This window comes from Hetaerina americana, unplaced genomic scaffold (genome assembly GCF_022747635.1).
Source record: "Hetaerina americana unplaced genomic scaffold, ioHetAmer1.1.p SCAF_1, whole genome shotgun sequence".
Lineage (NCBI taxonomy): Eukaryota > Metazoa > Arthropoda > Insecta > Odonata > Calopterygidae > Hetaerina > Hetaerina americana.
The window spans coordinates 71,261,625-71,288,704 of record NW_027286069.1 but is presented as its reverse complement, the minus strand read 5'-3'; the positions used below and the strand labels follow the sequence as shown (position 1 = coordinate 71,288,704).

General features: G+C 40.3%; 1 long non-coding RNA gene across 1 annotated transcript in view; it reads left to right on the top strand.

The window, feature by feature from the left end:
• The window catches only part of LOC139692934 (uncharacterized), a 296,031-nt gene that overhangs the window by 29,427 nt on the left and 239,524 nt on the right, over positions 1-27,080 (top strand). Inside the window, exon 2 of the long non-coding RNA XR_011701811.1 lies at positions 12,384-20,904. This is a non-coding gene — a long non-coding RNA (uncharacterized lncRNA). The remainder of the gene's footprint in view (positions 1-12,383; positions 20,905-27,080) is intronic.

Genomic DNA, 27,080 nt, shown 5'->3' with positions numbered 1-27,080 from the left:
GAGAAATCTAACTCTGAAAAACATGCTGCAAGCCATTGAATTAGGGGATGTCGTTTCCCAAGTTAAACTCTCCTAAAGGTTTGTTTCCCCCCACTACGTCCGCGTAACGAAACACACGAGGAGAGGTTTAAACACCAAGGGCTTACCATGCCCCGGGATCACCTGGATCTCTTCTGGTTCGAATTAGCTCAATTTCACCTTGGTGTGACGACCCTCGTGACACTAGGGTCGGGCAAACATGGAGAGGACGGGGAGGAGGGAGGGAGGATAGATAAAGCAAGTCGTAAAAGGATAATGGGAGTCTCGACATCCATTCGACGCAGAATTTGAAGCCGCGTCTGCTGTGTGGGCAGCGGGAGTGATTGAGCTCTCCGGAGAAACCCGGCGCGTGTGCGGGACTGCTGTCGCTCTCCCTTTCAAAGAGACTCAGGAAATGGGAAGGGCAGGTAAAAACAAAAACATCCCTCTGACAAATAAACCAGCGCGCCTGCAAACACACACAAAAACACATCCACGAATTCGGCAACACATTCAGGGCCGATTGTTTACCGAAAAGCACGCTGGACGAGTCAATAGAGGCGCAGATGGGCGGACGTGCAGGCGATCGGGCATAATGGAGGCGACGGACAAAGGAGCGCACTTCGGGCGAAATTGAAACGGCGCTTCGAGAACCCTGTTGGGAACTCATAACGCCACTTGACATGCTATGTCGCGATCGCGCGCGGCTGTCGCCGGCAGTTCATTTCGTTCACATTTCATATTCAGAAATAAAAATGGCGGTCGAATGGACGAAGAATCGTTTTACTAATCATAAGCACGTAGCGCCGTGACATTCGGGAAGTCTGAATCGTCCAGCAACAGTAGGCTCTCCGACCGTCATGTGATCCCAATAGCCTTTTGCTTGTGTGGCCGCGGGTAAATCGAACGCGGAGAGAATGTAAACTCTGGGAAGCTGGGCTAGGATATCGTTCCGAGGGGGCAGGGGGAAATTTCCAAGTATCCCTTGCCAATTGGGTGGAAAAAGTCAGGGGATCTGATTGATAAAGAGTGGCAATTTCCCGATCTATCGCCGTCGATGGCCAGTGTTTGAATCCCGTTTGTGGTGGGTTTCTCATTGTTGTTGCGATTCCTAATTAATCACAATGTTGTCCAGTCCAGTCCAGCAGTCATGTTTTTGAGGCTGATTTCAGGATCCATGCTATCTTGCTTCCTTTCTTTTGATTTGCCATTTGCGAAGGAGGTTTTTCTGTCCGTCGCTACCTTGCTCTCTGAATTCTCACCTACTCGATTTTCCCACAAATCTCTAGTAACGAAAGTTATCTTATTTGTCGGTCACTTACCACACTAATTAATACCCCTTTCACGAAATAATAAATGTTCATGCAACTTGTCCAAACGTTTGGCCTGATGTCGAGGATCCTACTTTTAAATTCTAGCATTATATATTTCCTTATAAATTCCCGCCGTTTTCTGAAAAACTATAGCAAAGAAAACACGCATTGCCTTTATCCGTGAAATTAGGGATAATCCTGAAATCCTGTGACCCAAATGGGAAATGGGAGGGGATACTTGGACGGTATAATAATCTCTTTCTCGAATTTTCAGTAAGCCGAAGAGAAGACTTATTTCATGAGAGCCATAAATGTCCAATGGCTTTGGTGAATAAAATCCTAAAATGAGGTGAATTGATATAAGCATTGCATAAAAATAGAATTACTACTCGGTCAATACGGGAAAGTATGCATGAAAACTCAATGCTTTCTCGTAGCCATTAACGCGTCTGAACCGTTTAAAAAAGAATTTATCGGAAAGGAGACGTGAGATAAAATCGGAAAGAATTTAATTTTAAATTTAAAAATATAGATCCTGCTAAAAAAAAAGGTTCATTTACACTGATTTCTTCCAATGAATGTAGTTTAACCTGAAGGGCAATTTAAGAAGAGTAGGTTTGGATTACCTGAAATGCTCATATGCCCCTATACATTAAATTTATAATGGAAATACCCGGTGATCATTTAATCTACACCATTGTTGTTTTCATGAATTACAATCGTGAAATGCCGGTACGTTTTCAATGAACTTCCTAGTAAACTAATGTTTAGAAAAAGCAATATGATAAATTAATTACTTCTTCGTTGCGTTTTGTCCTGAATGTTGGATATAACGATTTTTTAACGCAAGCGTTTAGGGAAATTCAAAGGATTTTCGCTCAAATGTCAAGTTGTGGAGAATATTATAAAGTTACGTATAAAAGTAAAATAATTGGCAGAGACCGATGGCTTTTTTTGCGGGGAGACCTAGTCTTTCTACGGTAGTTTTTCCAAAATTAAACTTCCACCGAATTCCAAGGGACCGAAAATTGAGGCCCATGTTCAGCCATAAAAACTTGCCCTTTTAGTTTCAAATTTTTCTGAAGGAGCGAGTATTAGAGACTAACTACTACGGAAATAACCCTCAGCCTAACTAGCTAGACGTGATTAATAAAGACTGGGAAGATAAAACCAACAGGAGAAGAGGGGAGCATCGTAAGCCGGAAAATGTAGCAATACGATGACTACATGTGTTTGGGGAAAAGTGATTTTTTGAAAGTATGCAGGGGAATGCATACATGAAAAACAATATGAGAAAACGTTTCAAGGAAAGTTTGAAGAAATTTGCAGATAATGCAATAAAAATAAGCATGTAGGGGCTTCTTGCAATTTCCAGGAATAGAAAAATACGGAGAGCTGAAAGAACGAGAATTCAGCTAGAAACGTAATAATCTCGATCACATTCCTTTCAAATCTTTAAAATAAAGAAAACCTTTTTATTAAAGTACAAAGCGAGATTTCATAGAGGTCCCGATAGCGAATGTAATGTAATCTGGCTCTTTGTTATTTAATCAAGCCGTAAAGAAAAAATATTCGATGGATATATTTAAAGAAAAAGAAGCCTTTTCGGCCGATGAAAATAAAGGTGAGTGAGAAATGATATATCATTTTAAGACTGACTCTTTGACAAAAGACGTTGACTGAACTAAAAGAAGGGGATCGAGATGGTGCAGGGCCTAACGTACTGGCTTTCCACTCAAAGGGCCCGGGTTCAAATCCCGGCTGTGTTGAATATTTTTTAGAGGTATCTCGATCCCTTCTTGAAGGTGCTTTGTGGAGGGCACTTTGAGTGAGTACGCCGTCCGTCGGATGGGACGTTCAGCTGCGGACCCCTTGGCGCCTTTCGCAAAGAGTAGGCTAATGCCGACGCCGGGTTTCTCTGCTCCCGTCATCCTTTCCTGTCCATCCCCTATGGCGCAAATGACCTCAGATGTAGGTCGCCTCCCCTAAATACTACTACTACTAAGCGAAAAGAGGGTGATTTTAAAGCAATATGATATTGTGGTATTCATACTTTATGAGCCATTGTTGCATATCTAAAAGGAAAAGTGCGACAATGGTAATACATTCCCGCTCTTCACATTAGGGTTCTTAAACCATGCCATTTGACAGTTCCCTTTCCCCTATACCAAATAACACCCTACTGAAACTCACAATGCCTGAAAAACCTGACGCAACCCAACTTTACCAGTCCTTTGCGGTAGGGGGATTTTTCTAAATTGGTCTTGAAAAGCGGAAGACCGTTAGACTTTTTAATTCTTCAGGCTATCTATAAAAATGTGTCCATACTCGCGAGTTTTAGAAGCTTTAGTTTCAAAATTAGACAGCCAAGTACAATGCACAAAATCTTATAGTGTGTTCATGTTATTTTTTGAAAATTGTTGAATTAAAGATGAACTTTCAATGCAGTGATAAACAATTGATATAGAATTTGCATATACTATGGCAGTTCAATGAAGCGCGGTCATACAAATTAAAGTTTATGCTATTTAGTAAGGTTAAAGTGGAATCTACGTGCGATATAAGTTGCATCGATTTGACTTCCGTATCGCAATACTGTAAAGTTGGAAGTCGGTCTCGAAAAATGATTTGTCTAGGCGTTAGCAAAATTACAGCGCAGCGTATTGCTCGTCGCGTATTACCTGCATGGTTTCGGTGGGTGAACTCAATGTGTTTCACTTTGCAAAGGCTACCGTTGACGCAATATTGAAATAAAATCAATTACATTTTGATATATATTAAGCTAGAAATTCAACGAACCTATTCAATTTCACGACAAATTATACGAAAAAATATTTTATGATTTCTTAATTGAACAGCAATCGTGTTTTTGTGAAAAAGATAAAATAAATAAATAAATAAATAAATATATATATATATATATATATATATATATATATATATATATATATATATATAGATGCAAAAAACGTGATGGCTGTTCAATGAATACACACACACTCATCCACGTATAGATTTAATATAAATGTACACGTATGTGTGTGTATTATATCAGTACGACGCTGAGAAGCAATTTTGCGTCCCATGACAGACATAATATTTCTTGTGTTGTCATTTATACCTTTTTCATCCAATGGTTGATGTGCATTTTACGAGTGGCATTCATTCGTGGTTATTGATGCGTCACCAGGGAACAAAGGCAGACCGATATGAAATGGAGGATTTAAAGATACGCCGTGGGCGCATTTATCACGCGTGTCTCATGTTGGGATGGAAATAAAATAAATCACATCATATTCACTCCGCGATATTTCATGCAGAGATAAGTAACTTCAATATTTTGCCTCAGATAAACCAAGTGGTAATTTTATATTATCAAACTATTTTAAGTTTTCAATGCAAGAGTTATTAAAGTCCATTATTTAGTTAAGTATCCCTACTCTCCATCCTTCATAGTCACACTTTCGTACATGCAGATACAAGAAAATTCCTTTAATTGCGTCGTCTCATATAAGGGGAAACAAACAAGTCAATAATTTCCATAAATTAATGAAGAAATAATTGAATTCCTTGAAAATTATTTTCTTACAACTTATGCCGTAAAATGCAGTAATTAAACGTATAAAAGGTATCAAATTGTCATATATTGATCAGGTGGTACCGATAAATATATAATTGTTAGATGTCATAACCGCAAAAAATATGAAACTTCATTATACTTTGGAAACGAAATAAATATCATTATAATTACTCAGCAAAATTATTTTACTTTATCCTGTATTTGAAAATTTTGTTTCCCGTAAAATATCCCATTTTGTCCTTTGATTCTCAATCTAATAGTGAGTTGCAGCCTAATAAAAAGGGATTGAATCGAAAAGATCCAACTAAATCCGAAGAATTTTGTTCAGTCGGATAATTCAATATTTATATATGTGGTACCAAAAATCTTTTATCGCAGTTTTGCTCGTAAAAAATATGCATTCCCAAAGTTAACTAAATAAAAAAAATACAATCGCCGTCACTTTTATCCGAAATTTTTTCTGACCAAGGTTCTTTAAGATGAATGAGTGGCATTAATAACATTATGAATTTATAAAACATATCTTTTCCAATTAATTGGTTTTAGTTTCAAATAATTTGGGCATGAAAAAGCGTAGGAATTCCTTAAAATATATCAGGCCACATATAAAGTGAAAAATGTCATTATATATATACTATTAGATGTGATAAATCTGGCAATGTAATAAGATAATACAGGTATTACTCCCATCACCTTAAGGTTAGGCGGAAGCAGCTTGAAAGTTTAATTAATGTATATCGAGTGGATTCACTTTTTCTGGGAAAGCAAGTGAGAACTATAGCTATCTCCTACATAAAAAATATTCTAAATAACTACTCGATAGGTCATTAAAGTCCTTTTTCGCGAAAAACGCCGCTGCGCTTAGTTGAGCGCCGCCGTGCAATAGAAAAATTAATGGTTATTGCGGACGGTTGTACCTTATAAGATTCATTTTTAGTTTAACGTCAAAACATCAGGTGAAATAAATTACTTTTCGTTGTTCCGGCAAAAACCAATCTATTTTACTACGTGTAGCAAAAAGTTGAGGAAGTAATATTCGCAATTTTGTTATATATGTATATAGCATTGAAACTACTGTATCAAAATTACTGGGGTTATAAAGGCTAAAGGGCATGTTATGAGACTATATCGTGATTAATTCCACAACATTAGTCCAATGGGGCATTAAGAAGTTTTTGAAGAGTTTCAGTGAATATCGAGCCAGTAGTTTTTTTGCTAAATTAGGTTAACTTTGGAACGCTGACTATTTGTTATTTTTGCGAGGATTATGTCAACATACAAGCGGTATAACAGAAAACAATCAATGGAGGACAACCGAGCGAATTTCGAAATCTCGGGCGCAACTAAAAACAGCTTTTGGAATTTGGCCAGATTTTTTTATCATTCCCAGCCCACTGGGTGTGGTTGATGGTATAACAGGGTGGTGGGCGAGGCTTACCTTTTCGCACTTCCGTTAAAGTTTTAATAAATATTAGGGTAGATTTTAAGGGAAAAATATCGCCTGGTCTTTGGGTTAAGAAGGTATTTTGTTTGCGAGGGAAAATTGACTCCTGAAGGAATGAAGACCACAATTTTTTTCTCAAATTAAATAATTACTACTTTTTTGATAATAAATTAACTCGTTGTCTCAGGCTAATGATTGGTCCAAAATATATTTGATGGTCGATATAAATAATGGAGATGAATGTTCATTATATTTAAACACAAACCCCTTTCAAACTACCTTCAATTATTTTAAACTCCCCTGTTATGTTTCTGTATTTTGGGTATGTGTTTTAATTATGTAAGGCTCTTTTCAATCGGCCGAGATAGAGGATGTGTCATTTCGTTATGGGTCCAGAAGGGATATCGAGTAAGGGTTATTCATTCAATAGTTGTAACCATGCAAACATTTTTTTCGAAATGTACTTCATTTCACAATATTAATAGTAAACCAGTAAAATACGAGCATGTTCCAAGGAAGTGAACTCTTTCCGTTCAACCACGTAACGCTAACTGATCAGTAATTTCAGCGAAAAACACTTTCTTTAAACCTTAATGATATTTTTTTCATTTTTATTTGATATAAATGTCTTTTCATATTAGATGAACGAGACTGGGAGGGGGGGGCTCATATTTTACAGATCCTTAAAAAGACAAAGAAAAAAAGCCGAAAATGGATTCATGTAAAATAAGGACAACACTTTTGATTTTTCTTTGTAGCCGGAGATCCACAGTTGATATTCGTTCACAAATGATATTTTCTCTGAGAAAGTGACATTATTTCATCCAATGAGCGCTCATATTCATCACTGTCTATTGCAGAGAGATTATGAATTTTCTATCCTAATAATTATGCAACCTAAAACACCGAGTGATATTTTTCGAAGTAGGTCAGAACTGTTTCAGCGAAGCTGTTCTCATTGCAACTATTCTTATAGTAAGAGCTAGAAATGTGTGAGTAGATAACGGCAGCTGAATTGACAACAACAAAAAGAAACAGAGGAGGATTGAAACTATGAGAAGGACCTTTTCCTTCTTTGGAAAATAACACAGATACACACGAGGGTATTCTATTCTACAGCCTGCAAACTCCAAATTCTCTGGCAAACGCCCCTCTTTTGTCGCTGTATCGAATGCTTTCATGAGTGTCCTTAGCTTGTGACTCAATCTATTCACCCTACTCCAAACGTCTCGGAAAAGCCTTCATTCTGCATTTCTCTTCCACCCCAGAACCTCGTGTCCTAATAATAAGTTTCTTTCAATTTGTTAACGTCCCTCACCTCCAGAGAAAATAAACGTATGCCTATTGTTAAAATTCCCAGAATCTATTGGGATCTAAAAGGGTTCCAAAATTATCAGTCGCGACGTATTATTCAAAATTGTCATTTACCCATTTTATGGCTCTGTATATAATTTCACCGTAATAATTGAGTAAGTCACATAATATATGTGTATGTATTTAATATATGTATATAAAATATATTGAATATATTATATCTATAAACATCTTATACATATATATATATATATATATATATATATATATATATATATTGAAGAGGGAACTGATGTAAAGTAGGATGTTGTGTTTTGCCAGGAGTCAAAAATAATTTAATTAGTAATTATGTCCATCCGAAAACCTACCTTAACCGGTAGATTACCTAATAATATATATATATATATATATATATATATATATATATATATATATATATATATATATACATACAAGGGTAGGCTGAAAACTAATGTACACATGTTTGTAAAGCGCGAACAGAAACAAATGGTAAGATCAGGCAAAAAGTGCATTTAAGCACAGATATTAAGTTTCAAAATTATATATTTATTTTTCAACATAGTCACCGGCTAAGGCTAACACATTTCTCCCAACGTGTAACAAGTTTTTTCTTTCCGTCACTGAAAAACTGGACTTTTCTCGAATCCAGGACTTGACAGCTGGCGTCATCTCATCTTCCGAGGTATAATGATTACCCTTGAGTTGTCTCTTGAGTTGAAGAAAAAAATCGGGGGAACTAGGAGGGCGTGGAAACGGTTCAAATTTCGGGTCTCGCAGAGCCTCTCCAGTTGCGAACGAGGTGTGTGGATGAGCTTTGTCGTCTTGCAAGTTTATAGGCGGCTGCCTTCCATTAAACGACAAACTCGACGCCGGAGGTATTTTCGTGTCTGTATATCCTAAGAAGAATTTATTACTGCCCCTCGTTCCAAAAAATCGGTCACATAAACTCGATGCGCATCCCAAAACACAGTCAAAAGAAGTTTTTTTGCCGATGGTTGTCTTTTGAATTTTTCCTCGCTCGCAACCACGAAATTTTACTACCTATCGATTTGCAGTAGATCTATCAACAGCATTGTCACCATAAACATTCTTTGAATGATGATGAATCTCTGTAGGAGTCACTTATTCAGCAGTTAAAAATTCGACAACAGCACGCTGTTTCACTCGCGTTGACATAGCACTAGAACACGTCTCCATTTCTGCTTCTCTAAGTACACTGGATGAATGGAATGACCTCAAGCCTGCACATGCATGTTGAGGGGAAATGTTACTTCCACCTTTAAGTTTCCGACCTAAAAAAATTCTGAAAAAATGTCTTGTATCTTTGTTAGGTCGGAAACTTTTCAGACCACTCTCGTATACATATGCATGTGTGTGTATAATTAATGTGTATACATAATATTTTTCCCTTTTCTCTTTATGGAGTTTTCAACTAGACGATTAAAAAATGCTAGCTTCTCAGGGAATGTATCGTATTAGACTCATCGCTTTCCACACTTAAGGCCCTATTCAAGTGTTAACAAGATCAATAACACTGATTTTTAACCACACTGAGAATGCAAGTTTACTCTTGGTTGCTTGAGTCTTATCCTTACGTCTGTCTAACCTATGCTTGGGTGAATGCCACTTCAAACCCTAGTTAAGAAAAATTCGTTCGAAGAATTCCACTAATACTTATTAGCATGATTCGCGTGCATTTGCCATGGAGTATAGAGAAAATTACCCCTTTGCTTACATGCTACTCAGCTATTTACATTGCAAACAAAGAGAAATATATGCAAATAAATATGGGGCTGAAGAAATTGCTACCTTATTATTAGTTTATCCGTTTTCGGAGAGAGATCTTTGTGGACCTATCAGCAAGTATTTCTTACAGAAGACCATTTGCGAGGCGATGCTGGTTTAAAACATTCATAATTGACGGAAATACTTTGAGTAAACATGTTTTAGACCTTGGTAATTTTTATACCTCCCAGTGGCAAGAATGCTATTTTTTCACGCTATTTTCATCTTTAGAGAGGTGATAAAGTGGAATCTCTCTTTGTTAATTGTGCTTTATATGATTTTGAAAAGAACCAGCCGCCACATCTAATTGAAATTCAACTTAATACTCTGGGTAGGAATACTCGGTTTTACTAAAATTCAATCAAACATAAATCTGTAACGTGCATGCTGTACGTACTCTTATTTGATATATCTAATGATTCCAGATTCATATCGTGATGTGAGGGGGTATTTGTTTGAGTTAAAGGAACATAATGAAATACTTAGTAAAATTAAAAATATTTCTTATATGAAACTCATTTCTTAAAATAAAAAATACGCTTTTATTTTTTTCCCATTTCCTGAGGTTAAACCCCTTGTCAACAATAACTACGAACCCTTTCGTCCCCTTGAACAACGCCAATGTCCGAGGTCACCGGATGAAATTATCACTTCTCCTCTCGCAATTTTAATTTTCCTTTTGAGGAGAAAAAAGAATTATTTTTTTGGGAAAGATGAGAGAGAGAGAAATTCGCACAATGGAAAATGGAATCGGTTTTTCAGTCTGCAATGCCTAGTGCTTTAAAATTGCGAATTTTTAATTGTCTGCGGAGATGAAAAAAAACCAAGAGCACGTTAATTTAGCACGGGGAGAGAGGTAGAGAGTAACCGACCGGTCCAAGACGTAATCCCTCCGCCAGTTCAATTTCCGGCGGTAGCAATTTTAAAAAATTCGTGAACTTGTTTTATGAGAGAATCACGCCGGTACAGCGTCTCGTTCAACCCATGAGTGCTTTAGACGGAGCTCGCCGTTGAGCATTTCGCGGATACTGGAGTGGTTCCGAACCCTCTCTTCACTTCTACTTTCAGCATGAGAGCGCTGCGAGAGGCCTGATGCGAAACTGGAAAATGGTGAACTCTCCATCGTTTTAGGTCGTTTCAACACGGAGTATTTCATGAGGCGATGCCTCGACACTGGTATCATCATCATGTACTAAAATATTCTTTGCTTGTTACCAAATATACAGCGAGGAGTAGCCGTGAGCGTAAAACTATTTTCTTACAGCGTAATTTAGTTATTATTTGGATCGTGATGGGTGTTCGTTCTGCCCAGTATTTTTCCCAGTACTAATTCACAAATCCCTCGTTAGAAATTTACGAATGCACAAAAAATATTTTTTTTCTTTCCAAATTTTTTCAAATTCCCAAGTTGTAAGGACCTACTGTACGTGTATATCGCCCTGAAAGACAAAAACAGCGCATTGGAGAATGACACAAAATGGCTGGAATAAAAGTGGAGTGGTTAAAGAAATCCTCAGTTGCTCGTATTCTTTCCAATTACCCATCCACCCAAGGTAATCAACGCGAAAGTTGACTTTGATAGGCGTGGATAGACACAACTCCCAGATAAGCCGTGAGGCGTGTTGACACACTCAGGGTATTGGATTAAATCGGTAACAATCGCCATATTTTCCATGAAGATCTACCGACTAGAAAATTGAGCCGCTAGCAACTGAGGGGCTGTTCACTCAGAATTTGAACCCCAAATCCTCCGGTAAGTTGCCCAGCGCCTAACCCACTGCACCACCAGCCATAAAAATATTCTTTCCCCTATCAAAATCCACGCATATTCGGGGAGTATAGATGTAAGGAGGTCTTCTTATCGGAATATATAACTTTCTTATTGATTGTATTGTAGTCACAGTAAACTTTCACTCATCCATCCGAAAGCATCGGAAAAGCAAATTTATAGTCATGTCACTCTGGGGTATCAATCCTGGATCGTAGCTTATTCTTAAAAGAAAATGGTTCGAAACAGCCAACCAGCATACTTAAGTACGTGGCATCTGTGTTGGACTCGATGTTTATGGCTTGAAATATCTTCTAACTTTCAGAATCTCACTTCATGCCCCGAAAGGAAAGGTGCGAAAAAAACCTACAATTCGAAATCACTTGGATTGCGTGAGATCTATTGGTCATTATTATTCTTTCAGTGGTTTCTAACTCAGGTCTAGAGAATAGAGAAAGAACATAGGGAATCTCAGCCAAAAGCTAAAGCCACTTCGAGTGTGAGTCGCTCCAGAACTTAAGTAATTTCGTCACTCTTTACTGTAATGACCAATATTTTATTAATGCATGTCAAGAGAATGTAGTATTACTTGGTTGAATTTGAAGCTAAGCCACAGTTTTCATCCAGGAGCAGAAAAAAATTCAACTCTAATTATAATAAAACAATTACTTTTGAAAGCTATACTAACGGTTTCAAATCCAGAATCCAATTACCAGCGAGCAGATCCAGCTTGGAGGAGCATCCAAACTACAATATTCCCAAATGAAAGCGTTAAAAAGTTTACGTCGGCCATTAAAAAAGAGAAGCTCTGTGAAAGAGAAAAAAAAACTAACGTCGATGACGTCGCGGCGCAGACTAAAAGTAAAAACAAAATAAAAGGTAATGGAAGCAAGAAGCGGAACAATTCCACCACATTTTCATAGGATGAAAATAGAGGTGGGTAATCCTTTGAAAATTTTTTGTAATAATGTAAAAGATAAAAAAATGAACAGGATGTGTGTACTTTGGAATTTTACTTTCGCGTATTCTACGGCCAAAATTTCTTTGACCACAGCAATACTTTAGCGCGGAGTCACTGACCCAAATGAAAATTCCTTTTTTAAAGATTTTTCCTCTTCTTTTTTCTCTCTTTCGTTCTAGGACTCGAAGTGCTGCTCACGGTGCGCTGCAGATAAGTTGAGGAAGAGGACACCGGGGATTCCATTTGACAGCAGGGGGAAACGGAAGAGGAAAGCGGAGCGAAGCAAAGGAAAGGGGTGGAATTAGCAGTATTATTCGGTAAACAAATGAGTGAATAGGCGAAGAGCAATAGAGACGAAGAAGAGAAAGACGAGACGCTGAGAAAAGTGGTGGAGGGGCAGTGAAAGGGTGTGGCGTGTGGAAGCAGGGGAGTGAAGAAGGAAGAGAGGGAGACAGGGCGACTGGCGCCCGGCTGCGGAATCCGAGTGGGTGGAATATATTTCAGTGCTGAAGGAGAGGGGTATTGAATATTTCGCGGGGAAAAGTAGGTAGCCGGGGAGCAAGAGAGACAGGAAGGAGAAGAGTGACGTTGAATACCACAGCCTTGACCACACCCCTCGTTCTCACCTTTTGACCAAGAAAGAAGAGAGGGTGGACAAGAGAGGAGACATCTTTCGAAAGGAGAGTTGCAAAAAAGGGGTCTGAGGGTGGGGAGAGACGAGAGGGTAAAATCTCTCTCCTCTTAAACGAGAGTCCACATTTTTTACCCCGTGCGCGTTAGAGGAGGAGGCAACCTTTATCCATCTGTGTGTGAGTGAGAGGTGAGGTAGTGAGTGGAAGGGAAGGTTGCGGTAGGGGAGAGGACTTGAAGCCGGGATTCTTGAACGGCGATGGCCGGTTGGGACATAACGATGGCGAAGAGGGGAGAGATGGAAGGGTACAAATTCGCACGGGTTGACGACGCAAAGAGCAGGGGCGAGGGTCCAAGTTGCGGGCGAAGGTTTTGAGTGAAGGGAAAAAGGAGAAAGGAACCAAAGGGTAGAGTGAGAGATAGACGGTCGTTTAAGTTCACAATAAAACTCCTCTTGATCCGAGAGGAGAAAAAAAAGACCGACGGAGGAATTAAGGAAGTTAAGTTCTTTAAAACACGTGTGCGAGTGTGTGTGAACGTATTAGAGGAAACCAACTCGAAGGCTTGAAGACTCGAGTGGCACTACACAGAAGAATCTCGTGCTGATATTGTTCTATTGAGAAGTACGCCTACGAGCGGGAAGGGAATAAAATTAAAATACAAGGTACATAACGGAAAGAAAGTACGTAGACATTCAAATAAACATAAATTATGGCTCTACTAAAACAGGTAACACATTTAAGAGTAGCTAAGGCGTAGGTTTGGACATTAAAGTGAGTAACAAAGAAGATCGCTAAATAGGCCAAGGGGTTGAAAGTATGCAGTAAGAAAACGGTGAAGAGTGAAGAAGAGTCAGGGAAGAAAAGAACGGAAGAGAAGATAAAACTGACGGGGATAACGGGAGGGGGTGTGCCCTATTACAGGAAATCCAAGTGGTAACGTGATATTTAAACAGGGAGCCAAAGGAAAGAAGTCCGTCTCCTCAACGATCACACTGGTAAGGACGCCGCTAAGCTAAGAAATACATATACATATATATACCTGTATATCAAAAGCAAGGCACTTGAGACGCATAGAGATATAGACTTCAGGGTGTGGGTTTGGAGTACATAAGTGGAGGAAAGCGAAGAAGCGCTTTGGTACGGTGAGGATTGTTTCAGGTGGGAGAAAATCTTGTTCAAGTGCGGAGAGTGAGCTCTGAGGACGTGAAAGAGGCCGGATATATTGAGGCCTGGGTGAAGCGGAAAGGAGAAAAAAGACGAGAGAAGCACGTTGAGAGGAAAGGTATTACCAAGTCGAGGAGAGGAAAATGACGGGGTAACCGGACGGTGAACTACTAGGGAAGAGAACACTACTACGTACACCGAAAAGGGGCACGTAACAAAAGCACTGAGGAAGAGTGAAAGAGATAGAGACTGTGTACAACACCAAAAGTGGATTACGGAAAAAGCTGGGAAGAACTGATTAAGCACGGGAGAGAGTGGTAGAGGAGACATAAAGACAGAGAGAGAGAGAGAAAGAGAGAGAGGGAGAGAGAAAGGTAGAGAGAGAGAGGGGGGAGAGAGAGCGTTGCATCGGTGGGGTGTGAACATGGAAAAGAAGAGAGGGGATGAAAACAAATGAAAACGATCGAGATCAAAGCACGAGAGTTAATTAGTGCCGGGGAGCAAAATCAGTGTCCTTCGTAAACCTTTTTCCAAAGCAAGACGAGTTTACTTATTTTCAGCCCATCGAAACATATCACCTATTTCATATATGTAACGGTGAGAGGAGTAGGAGGAGGTGGGGGAGGGAAAAGCCTTGCGGGAGAAATAAAGCGGAAGAAAAGGCGCGAGAGACACTTAGAAGGGGAGAAAAGAGGTTGCTCGAGGTACAAGGGGAAAGAGCGGTAAAAGGAGACGGACACATTTTTAAAGGGAGAAGATCTCGCGTGTTTCTGTAACCGTGTGTGTAAGTGAGGGAGAGAGAAAGCGCGAAAGGAAAGGGTAGGGAAGTGAGTTTCGGCGGAGGAGAGTATAAAGTTGGGAGAGAAAAGCTTATGCGAAAAAAAAACGTGGGCCACTCCACAGGGAACGCGTAAAGGAAAAAAAAGGAAAGAGCAGTTTTAATTCCCACTCATCTCCCGCTCGGATCGTTTTGCTACTTTTTCCGCGGATAGATCATGAGGAAGGAGGAGTTTGGCAGAGGTTAAAGGGACTAAGTTTATATAAAAACCGCAAGAGTCATTTCACTTAAGGGCCGAGGCCTTTTTCGGAAAGAAAAGGGACAAGTGACCGCGAGGTTACGGAGAGTTTGCTGGTTGAAGAGGAATAAGGCTACTCTTTACTTATTTGTTTCGTAGGGATAGGGCGGAGAGGGTAGTTGGGGAGTTCAACATTTTCGGGCGAAGAGGAAGCGAGAAGGTGAAGAAGAGAGAAGGTGCGGTTTTTCCTTCTGGGAGAGCGACAAAGGAGCGAAGCGAGTGAGTGCGCGGTACACTCCTCAGTCGAACGCAAGGGTGTTCAGTTGTGCTCGGTTGCGGGCTGTGGGAATAGCAGAAGGAAAGGTGAAACCACTTAAAAAGAACAGGACTCTCCTCGCTTTGCTCCGGGGGCCACCTCTTCCAATTCCATCTTCGGAGAACAGGTGAGGGACTAGGAAGACGGCAAGGGGTAAGCGGTGTGTCAGGCGTTTTCAAGTGTGGACTGCGGGACACACCCGAGCAACAACAAGACGCCCTCCAGTCACTCTCATCCACGCGAGCACTTTAGCAGTGTGATTCCCAGCACGCGGTGTCTACTCGAGCAAGCACGCGCTCTCTCTGTGTTTGGCGTGCTTGGTGCCACTAGACGGATTTCTCAAAGGACAGGAGAGTTCAAGGGAATGAATGAACCGACGCGGTAAAGCCCGACAGTCCTTTCTAAAAACTGAAGATTATAAGTTGTACGGGTGGGATATTGAAGGAAATTAATGGCCGGAAGAATACTCTGCTTTCAATTGTCACCTCGTATTGGATCAGGAGACAAACTTTAGAAGTTTAACCGACCAAAATTGGAAGACTAACGATATTTTATTAAGGGTGCGTATTGAAGTCCCTATTATCAAGAGTTTTGCTGCAATGAGAAGAACCTCCATCACCCAAAACATCCTCCAACTGTATGCCTGAATACTTTTTCTCCATTACTATCCACTTAATCTAATCCTTTATCTCGGGGATAAACGGTAAACATTGGGAGGCTCCGTGGGAACGGAAACAGAAGATTATTTTAATACACGAGTCTTATCACTCAGACACTCGACACGGGAGGTCTCTTCCGACTCTAACGCAGCTGCCGGTTGAGAGAGGGAGGGAGACTAATTATTCCATCAGTACACATACCATTCCGGGGGACCATCCAGTTGATTAATTTTAAATTCCAAGAGGGGAGATACGACTTGCACAGATCACACCTCTATTCGCGAGCCCCTTCGGGATTATCTTATTCTAACCCGAAGTGAGATAGCGGGAGTGGCAGGAAGAACTTGAGGGACGTGAAATCCGGCGTATTTCGTACGATCGCGGCGTTAAAGGGAGCGCATATCCTACCCTTTGAGGTGAATTACCTCAAGTGGGTCACGAGGAAAATACCAGTATCCAACTGAAGATAAGCAAGCTTTGAGGAACGTGAGAGGGAGAGAGAGAAGGGAAGGAAGCGTGGATCTCTGTGGGATCTTATCTGTGAAATCAACCAAGTGCATGGAATTTTTATCCTTTTAAAGAATAAATAAGTAAATACATCAACCACATTTCCTGCTCCTCCTCCGCGAGGTAAAGAAACTCCCTCCTCGCACCAGCCTCCAAAATTTCTTTGGCGTTGCATAGTCGACCTAAAATAATACGAAAGAGACTCCCACAAGGACTCATAAATCGAGCTTTCATCGCGGCTAATGTAAACTCATCGATAAGCCCTCCTCCAGATAAAAGAAAAATAAATAAAAATAACACGGGAGCCTTCAACTGTGGCGAAAACTCAATAAAAAAATCTAAATGCTCTTCTCTCATCTTTTCTCTTGACTTGGGCGTTTTGAGAAACAAAAATCATAATCGACTAGGGAGAGCAGAATGATGAGTGGGAACTTTTAATTGGAAGACCACTCGAATTAGCATATAAATACGAGGGGAGGCAGGTGAGGGATTGCCGAAGTGGGAAGAGATTCGAACTCTGAATCCCCTATTACCTCACATACGCCTTGCGTCTCCGAAACAGCGGAAACCCCTAATTGACCCGGGAAGGAGGAGGTACGGTCGAAGGGTGGTTGTAATGACATAACAGCCAGCCAGGGGAAGCTGATGTGTTTGAAGAGAGGGGAAGGAGACGCAATCAGAACACCCGTTTATTCATAAAGGCGTTCTGGTGTTGTTCAACGGACGAGCAAGGGACCCTATTCGTCGGAGTAAGCGAAGAGGGCATTTCCATCGCAAGTCGGAAATTCCAAATTTTCACTAAAACAAGACATATCAAGATTATCATTTCAACCTCCCTCATCTCCGAAACAAGTTCAACTCAACTCCATCCCCGTTCGCCTTAATTGAACGATAGAGAGGTACACATCGATAGATATCGAAGTGGTGGAGGGAGGCTGTTTGGAAGTGAACAGGAGAGAGAGGAAAGTTTTTCAATTTCCCTCCGCGGATCTCAATTTCGCCAAAGTCAGAGGTGGATCGATATCAGAGTGACCTGGTTGAATGCTCAAGCCTTGATCGGGGTGGAAAACATATCCCTCCCTTTTCCCAACGCCTCTTTTTTAACATCACCCTGCTATCGCGGAATGTCATATGGGGTGTGATAACGCGCTTAGAGCTACTGCCATATCCACTTGAGGGAGTCATTGGACGTGTTATTCGCGACGGAGGGCTCCTTTAATCGACTGGTAGGTACATGTGTACTGACTTCGCAGTATCTACGATAAAAACACCCTGATAAAGGAAAACAATCCCTTTTCACAGGTTTTGCCCGGTGAAACAGCACTGAACAAAAAATAATTCGACGGGGTTAATAAAATAATTTAAGCAAGAAACTCGGCGGTGGAGTAGGTCTCGAAAGCAGCCCCTCTCAAGTGCTCGCAGGTGATCGCATATTTTTCTCATATCTCACCCTCCAGAAGGCGTTAAACTGGAATGATTCATCATCCCTCCTTTACTCATTAGGTCTACGGGAAGTTTCCATTAAGACTCAGCGAAGTTTGGCAACCAAAATTTTGCTGAGAATTGATAATTTTTCTCACTCTATTTCCTCGCAAGCACAGAAACGAAGACAAATACATGGGGAGGAGGGTATAAGGTGAAAGGAAAGAAACAGAGAGCACGTAGAATATCACGAATAATAAAAAAGTACCCAGGTAGAAGAAAGAAATAGAAAACAGAATATCTTCTAGGAGGCTTCAACTTTTGTCTTATACAAAGTACAAGAAAAGAAAAAGTGAACGCCTTTAAAAAGGCGGAGGTGGCAATGCTTGGCGTGACCAGGAAAACTTCCCTGGGATAAGGCATTTTGTTAAGATTTTGAAAGGAGTCCAACCTTAACTCTCTTCTTAGAAGTCCAATTTGGGTCAGGGAAGTTTGGCAGCGGGAAATCCGCGAAGAAATGACAAGCAAGAATTAATCGAAGAATACTCGCATAGGAAATTATATGGAGACAAAGTGGGTATTATTGAAAGGAAAACGCGAGGACAGCGTGCCGCGAAAATAATAAAAAGAAATCCGTATCTGCTGGTAGTAGGGCAGATTGTCCCATCAGTCCCGGCACAGTGACCTGGAGACGTAAGTACGTACAGTTTAGAGCGTAGCCCATTTCACTGCTGGAGATAACACAGAAAGAAAAGGAACGAAAGGATACAAATTACAGCAGAGGTGTGGCCAAGGGTGGCATTAGGTGCATGTAAAGCGGTGATTTGTGAACGATCTGCCGGCACGCGATTCTCGTCCATTCGTCTCACCGGGAGAAACTCTCTCGGGAGCTTTTAGCGCGGAAAATAGCCACAAGAAAAAAATTAGGCAAAGGAGTGAGGAAGGGGGGCAATTAGAGGAAAGGTCACTCTCCCAAGGCGAGGTCATCAGGAAACGTGCGGGAGTGTCCAGGGGAGTGGTTGAGAAAGGGCGCTTGAGTATTTGGAGTACGGCACATTCCTACTCGGTGCGTTACCCTCACGTCAGCCCTATTCTCCCCGAAGGGAAACCGAAACAAAGGGAGGGGGAAACGGAAGGGGTGAAGTCCGAAGAGGAAGAGTGAGCAACGGAAGGAGGGAGGGAGCGATTTCCGCGAAGGCGTGGAGATTTGCGAATTTACGAAGAGTGAAGACTAAGACCATCTCTTGGACGGGAGGATACGACGTAATTGACGTAAAGAGAGATTTATCAACCTGCTTCTCGAGCGTTTGCTAACCTCTTAAAGAGAAGGTTGTAAAGGGTGAGCGCCGCTTATTCGCAGGAAGGGCGGATAGACCCTGCGATATCTTCCCACTCAACCCTTCGTCAGTGTCCGCAAGTGTAAGGGGGATATTGCTCTCCATCCGTCTCCTTTCCTTTGCCTACCGCCAGTCAGTTTACTCACCAGTCGGCTGAAAGGATATCTCACTGCATATCTCACTCACTCGCCGGGGGAAAAGGTGGAAGGCAGGGCAGAGGGACTCGAGAGAGAGAGAGCGAGGGTAACAACCTCCAGCCAAGCGCGTAATACCCTCCTCTCACGCCTCCCCGCACCCCATATCCCCACCTTCGGGGAATAGGAATCGGATAACAGGTTAGCGTAGCAGAAAGTGAAATAAACTGAACTGGGTCGGAACCTCGAAAATAACGACCAATTCCACGCAGAAATTGGCCGGGAATAAAAAAAAAGAAATATTTTCCGATTCCAAGTCGCAATCGTACTCCCGTTGAAACCCCAATGGTCACGGAATCGAGCTCCGCTGGTTTCTTTTTCCCCGAAAGATTTCTTTTATAGCAACAAAGAGTCCGCGAAAGAGCGTCAGCCGAAAAAAGGACCGATTGCTTGGCGACAAGAGATCTGTGAGAGCTGTAACATATCTTTAAAAAATCCTGAATTATTGTCCAGATCTTCTGTACTAAAGGGAGAAGTCGTCGGGGGATATTGTCGGTGCCTACGTCACTTAAGTAGGCGTAATTTTAGCCTCTTCACTCGAAGAAGGTGAGAGAATCAAAATATAGGAGCATAGGGGCTCGGAAACCTGTAAGGCTTACATATCAGCATATCTGAAATAATTGTCCACCGGAGCAACCAACTTCACGGCCAAAGTTGAGAACGGGCTTAGGTCGCGCGGGGAAGCGAACGACTGTGGAAACGGTCCACATTCCTCTGAGTGAAAGGAATTCCTGAGGCACGGTTTTTATTTTTAAAGGAATACCTCCGCTACTCCAAAGCACTGGTTTGGTGTTACATGTTGGAGGGGGTGAAATTGGCTTTCGGAGTCCGCATTAAATCGGGGGAGGAAACTCAAATAGTCATTAGTTACCCGATTTCCTTTCGACTGGGAAGTAGAAAGAATAGAACGTAAATAGTTAATTAGCAAAGAATTTAGTTGGATTATAAATTAGGTTAGACTATCAAGAAATATATCAATATATACAGGTGTTTCCCCCAAGAGTTCTTTCCGTACGCACCACCCTCGAATTGGACTTTATTTAGTTCATTTAAGTCCTTGTGTGCATTTTTTGGAAATCTTATTAATAACATATTGAACGGATACTGATGCGAATTCATAATTGAACACAGCTATAGTTTTGGAAATTATTGCGCAAGATTTATTCTTGTGCGAGAAGAAACATATCGAGTTTACGCGTAGAAGAAAGACTGAAGTGCGCAGTCCGAAGTCCTTCGGGACAGAAAGACGCCGAGATTAAGGGCTGGGGCAAAAAACGCCAGAGGGTGTGGCCTGTCTTGTGGAGAGCGTGTTCGAATCCCGTCAACAAGATGTTCTGGATCCTGAAGCAGACGCGCCTGTCCAGCGGAGCGTTCTTCAACGCCATCAACAACAACCTTGGCAGCGGCGGAGGGAGTGGTTACCTGAATAATAGGAACGGGAACCAATCGAACGGTGAGTGAACGCCACGCCCCTCACCTCCACCCAAGTTTTGACGTAGAGAGTTGCAAATAATACTTGACATTTCTGGTGTTTCCCAAGTTTTTTCTCCAGTTAGCGGGAACAACCTGAACCATTATAAATATAGCGTGACCTGATTGGCCGACATATTGTTCTATTAATAGAAACATTTCGATACCTTGTCAATAGACTGGGGTGACAGAATACCAATACGGAAGGAAACGTTAATGAATAGAGATTTTGAAATGCTACTAACATAAAATATCAGCAGGAAAAAAGGTAGCAAGAAATAAACCAGCTTAAATGATGAGTATAGCCGAAAATAATTGTTATCAACGAAACTATTAACTTTTGTCCAAATTAAAAACATACTGCAAATATGCTACAAATATTTATAAATGAAGTCCATATTTATTTCTAATAAATTAAAAATGACGATGTATATTTGACAAATAACAAAGCTCTAAATTTATTTTAATCTGATCGTAAAAATCGATGCATATTTGTGAATAAGTGAGGAAAATAAACAAATGCCAAAGGTTTATAATGAATATAAACGTACGGTACTGTATTTCTTGTACTGCTATCATCATAAATTTATTACTCTTTGGCATAGAAGCTCAAATACGTCCTAGACACGTAAGCTAAGCTAGTCTGCTGACTCAGAACTTACGAATCGATCTCGGGATAATGGTGTTATTATACAATAGAAATAATTGATTATGGATAATTTATTTATCAATTCTCTTCCAAAATATCGGACCCGCTATATCTGATGATTTACCCATTGGAATTTTATAGGGTGCCATATATTCATCACCAATCTTATTGACTTCGCAATTAAAAGCGATAGTAAGCTCGTAGTTGGTAAGAGACAAGAAGCTTTGAGCATGGCGCTTCGGTTTTAAACCGTTCTATTACTATGCCTTTTATTTTGCAAAAGGAAGGCACGATTTTAGTGATGCAACCAAGGACGCTGGAAAGACTATTTACGGGAGCATAATATGAGTATGAAGATTAATCGCACAGCAAATGATTGGGAATGTTAAAAATTAGAACGCCTTCTCTAACAAAATACGCTCCTTGTTCTTGAAAACGGAGTGAAATCGCTGAGATTTGCAATGGCGTCGGATAGTAATTTTCAACTTTCTGTAATTTCTGAGGCTTATCCATCACAATGTTCAACATGTATTTCAGATCTGCTGCCAAAGTCAAGAGTAAAGGCGGCATCTATATGATATATACGCACAACATGTTTCAATTCCCGTAAAAAATAAACTTTTGCTAAGGTGTGAACTCAAAGTGCCGCGTGTCATGCAAAAGCGTAAGGAAATTATGTCAACCCAGGCCTAAAAATATTATCTCTTTAGAAGCAATAAAACAATGCTAACGCCGAAAGTTCGAAACACAATTCGTAATAAAGTCATTCAACAGCAGAAAATAAACAATACAAACCAAGATAGCGGCCACCATTTCGGTTACATCCCTCATATTACCTCTATGGCGCCTTTTGGGGACAAAATGTGTATGGATCGTTGAGTGGCAGGTAAAATGATGACTATAGCCTTGAAAAATAATTAACGCATACCATTGTAGAGAGAAAGGGTAGTGTTATGCGTTGTTTATTCTCTCTTGGTAATTCATTGGCGAAGGGAGTGCTCTGAGAGCAAGAGGGAGACTCAAGTAACACACGTTTATGCGACATGACACCACAGTGCCACTCACTGAAATATGCCCTTCATGGATAAGCGCTTCCCGCACTCCTCCATGCGACTTCCCCTTCTCTTCGAAACTTTGTGAAGTTCAACTCAATAGGTGAGCGAAGACGGCTCTGAGACATTTCACCAGAGCTTTCCAAAGGAAGAATTTTTGAGGCAAAAAAATAGCAAAAAGAAGCCAGCATCCACTGATGTATTTCCCAAGGGGATGTAATGTCCCGTAAGACAGCCGAGTGCGTTTCTCTGAGAAAATGAGTGATTCTCTTACTTTTTTATACTAGGGTGAGGATTTTCATGGGAAATGGCGTCTCCCTTTAGTACTTTTTTCAGGTCATACGTGGCCATAATGTAGTTGACTAATAACAATTTCTTTATAATCAAGCCAAACTTATTCTGAAACTGAATGGGTATTAGGAAAACAAAATACTTACCTAATTCCTAAAGTCTGTTGAACATTGTCAGAATTTTGACCTATTTCAAGAATACTAAAGTTATACACTTGACATCCAGAATTGAGGTTCATTTATGATAGTTCAATGCAGTTTAATGGAGTCATAAAGTCAGGGAAAGGCATTTCTAAATTCAATAAGTTTTTACTTTTGGTAAATTGCTGTGACTGCGGAACAAAAGGTATTTTGTGCATTCATCATCCGCTAACCTCCTCACATCGTTATTTCCTGGAAAGAGGAAGAGAAGGTTGAAGGACCATTACTTCTATTCATTACATTGCTTCCTATCAGATTTGCGAGTTAGTAGGTAATCCTGTTCCAAAATTCGTAAATCCCCAAACATGTTTTACCCACCGAAATACCGAAACTATTTCGCCGGCTCAGCACAGTTATATTTCCTACTCCAGAGGAAGATTCAACGTGACCCATCTGCATCCCATAAATCCCCGAGGACATAAATTCTCAGGGACTCAATTTAAACGTGACTCCTGGGGCAATCTCCCGGAGCCAGAGCGCGCCCAGAGTAACGAACGAAGCCGACGACAGCCGAAACACGTCATCACTCCCAATCCAGGTTGAAACATCGTGTTACTCCCCCCACCTTTACTTCCCCGCCCCCCCTGACCTCTACCCCTCACTCTCACTCAAGACGAATGGTCCATTCGCTTTGCTACTCTTTCCTCGTCTCATTTTCTCCCCGGCGATCCCCACCAAATTCCCCGAGTCCTAATTGAATCCGACCGCCCGTAATTGAATTCGTACGTTTGCGATCAGCCGAACTTCCTCAACCCCCTACCCCTTTCTATAACTATCCCCTCCCCATCCCCCGCAGCTTGCTTTCGTGTCTCCGCCCCTTTTAATGACTTCCCCGGCTCAGATCATCGATAAGGTTTGGTGGATGGAAAGGGAAGTATGAGAGAGAGGGAGAGGAGGCGTAAGCTCATCTCGTCCACTAACCTCACAAATGGGCACCAAACTGCCGTGAGGACGCTCGATTTCGCAGGAAATATACCTGATATCAGGATTACATTGATTTTGTCCCCCGAATCTCCTCGAGGGCTGTACTTTTCCAAAATAATTTTGCATAATGTTTGCCAAAGCTAATTAAGGGATGATTTGCGAGGGGCAGCATCGACGTCTGATTTTCTGTTGGCTTCAAGGTGAATATTTTCCCATTCGAATTCCAATTGTTCCTTGACTTACTTTTATCTTTAATAATTAATAACGCGGAATGTAAAACATTAAAATTGTAAAGGATTTTGGAAGGGAATGCTGGGTGGTAAGGGAGTGAAACATTTTAAATCTGAAATGACCAGAGGATGGTTATGATGATGAAAGTTATGAGAATGATAATACAAGTATATAATAAAATAATTGTATATAAAAATCGAATCATAAAAAAATCAAAAACATAAAAGACTGTATTATACCTCTCATCTTGTGGATATTTACAAAAGTTTGCAGGCCCGATACTAAATAAAACCGAAAATGCCTATGAATGCAGAGTTGCAGGAGTGGCAGGTGTTGCTATAAGCATTGATGAATTAATAAAATCGGGCATTCATCAATATTAACTTAGCTAACTACAAAGTCTCCCAAAAATTACTTCAGGCTTCCTCTTTGAAATCAATGATAAAATTACCTCTACCCTCGGGTCGCAGATATATGAAGGAAAGAAGTATAAATTAAACAATTGTTGATAAAAAGTTGTTAAATTGTTGATAAAAAGTTGATAAATTTTCCTCGATACAATGAGTTCATACCCGTCTCTCTAATGGATAAAATGGAATGAGTGAATTAGAATAAGTAGTATGATGTCATATATCACTACATTAGTGTCTTTGGCGACTAATAACAGAAACTCTACGTATGTTTTGAATTTGTACATTCTTGACCACATCGTCTTCAGCCTCCTTCACCTCCAGTAAGGTAGCCGAAAATTGTATGATTTAAAAAAAAACTCCCAAAGGGAATTTAAAATATTTTAGAATTTAATTTTGTCTTTGTGAGAAACAATTCCGATGGTTATTTGCCACAAACTTTATTCTTGAGGAACCCATCACCACTTTGGAGCGGGGACAAGGATATATAGAGGACCAATATTATTCCTCATTTGCCTGCATCAAAAAGCTCTCTTCTCTGTGAAGTTGGAAAATTTCTTTATTTTGCGAAACCCAGAAATGAAAAGACATGGCTGACGGAAAGCCGTTGAATTATTGAGAGAGAAAAATACAGGTAGGGCCAAGGAGGAGGGATTTTTTTATTATTTGAGAAACGTCCAATTTTTGTATCAATAATTCTGTAAATTGACGCAAAAAGCTAAGAGTAAGATATATATATATATATATATATATATATATATATATATATATATATATATATATATATATAATCAGAAAACAAGCATCACATTATGAAGGATCTCAGGTTTTCCCGGCGTATGGTATTCAAGAAGTTCTCTCGGGTTTCCCACCGGGTCAGGTTGCAGTACACCGACGTTTCGAAGGCTGACTCTGCGATCGTCTTCAGGGTGAAGTTCCGAGCATGAAAAAGGCATGGGAGTCCCGGTGGAGTGTATAAATACCAGGCCTTTTTCATGCTCGGAACTTCACCCTGAAGACGATCGCAGAGTCAGCCTTCGAAACGTCGGTGTACTGCAACCTGACCCGGTGGGAAACCCGAGAGAACTTCTTGAAAAGCATCACATTAGTTAAACAATTAATTCCGTAGTGCTTTAGAAATGTTCCAACAGAATAGAAACACCATAATTTTTTTAGTGTAAATGAATATTTTATAAAAAATATTGTTATAAAAGTTATGATTGATTTATATTATATTACTTAGGGTCGTTGAATGTCTTCCATAGATAGCAATTGTTTAGTCAGAAAATGTGAGATACAATGTGGGATAATTTGTTCTTAACAAAGAATGCTAATATTAAAACCGATTTCTTAGATTAAATATAATGATAAGCATGCCTTCACTTTAAGGTTTCTTTCTAATGTAATATATAATTTTGAGGATGAAACTGAATAAGAAATCGCAAGCAAATTAATGGCCGCTTGGGAACCGAAAGAAGTAGGTAAATTGAGACTTTTTGGCTTCCGAAATATCAGAAAAATCATTTCTCCACAAAAACAATGCAATCAAATTTCAGTATTACTTAATGATGATTCTCCATGGAAATTATAACTTTTCCCAACGCTATCTAAAATGAATACCTCGAGAACTGTAAGCTTGCAAACCCTGGAAAACTTTCCATTTTGACTCGTTTAAGGTTTACTGAATGGTAAAGTTTGAAAAACCCCTCCCTAAGGGATCGGAATTCCAGAATAAATTTCCATTCATTTTCACATTCACCTTTACAGCTTTATTATTCTTTTATTTCCCCCTTATTTCTTTATTCATATGTCTTCATCACTTCCTAACTTCTAGTTCCTCACACATGCATGCCTCCATTCGCTCCTTTCTCATCCTTCCTGATTTTCATATCCTCGTCCCCTTTTCACTAACGTGAGAAATTATTCTGATGCGGACTGCGACGGGAGACATTCGAGCGTAAACGCACTGCACGGTCGAGCTCAAACAATTTTACGACATTTATTTATGTCATTGCAAGCGAGTTAATCATCTCCACCAGCGTTTCGACAATTTTTTTTCCTCAGTGCCTCTTTTAGTTATGCCCCTCGCTGGGAAGAGATGGTGCTCCGATTGAAAGAGAAATAAAAGATAAAAAGGGAAAGCGAAAATAAGGAAAAGAAAATAAATAATGGAGTAGTAAACAGAGGGGTGGAGTAAGTTTGTGAGACTAGAAAAAATTTTAATGGAGAGCGTCAAAGTTTGTTAACAATTGTTTCACTATAAATCAAAAGCTTCGTTAACGGAATCAAACTGGGAGCGTTAAGGAAAAAAAGAATTACAAGAATTAGAGCGAATGGCTACAAGAATTGAATTTGCAAATTTTTGGAAGGAGAATCCATTAACGAATACGATAATAATTTGG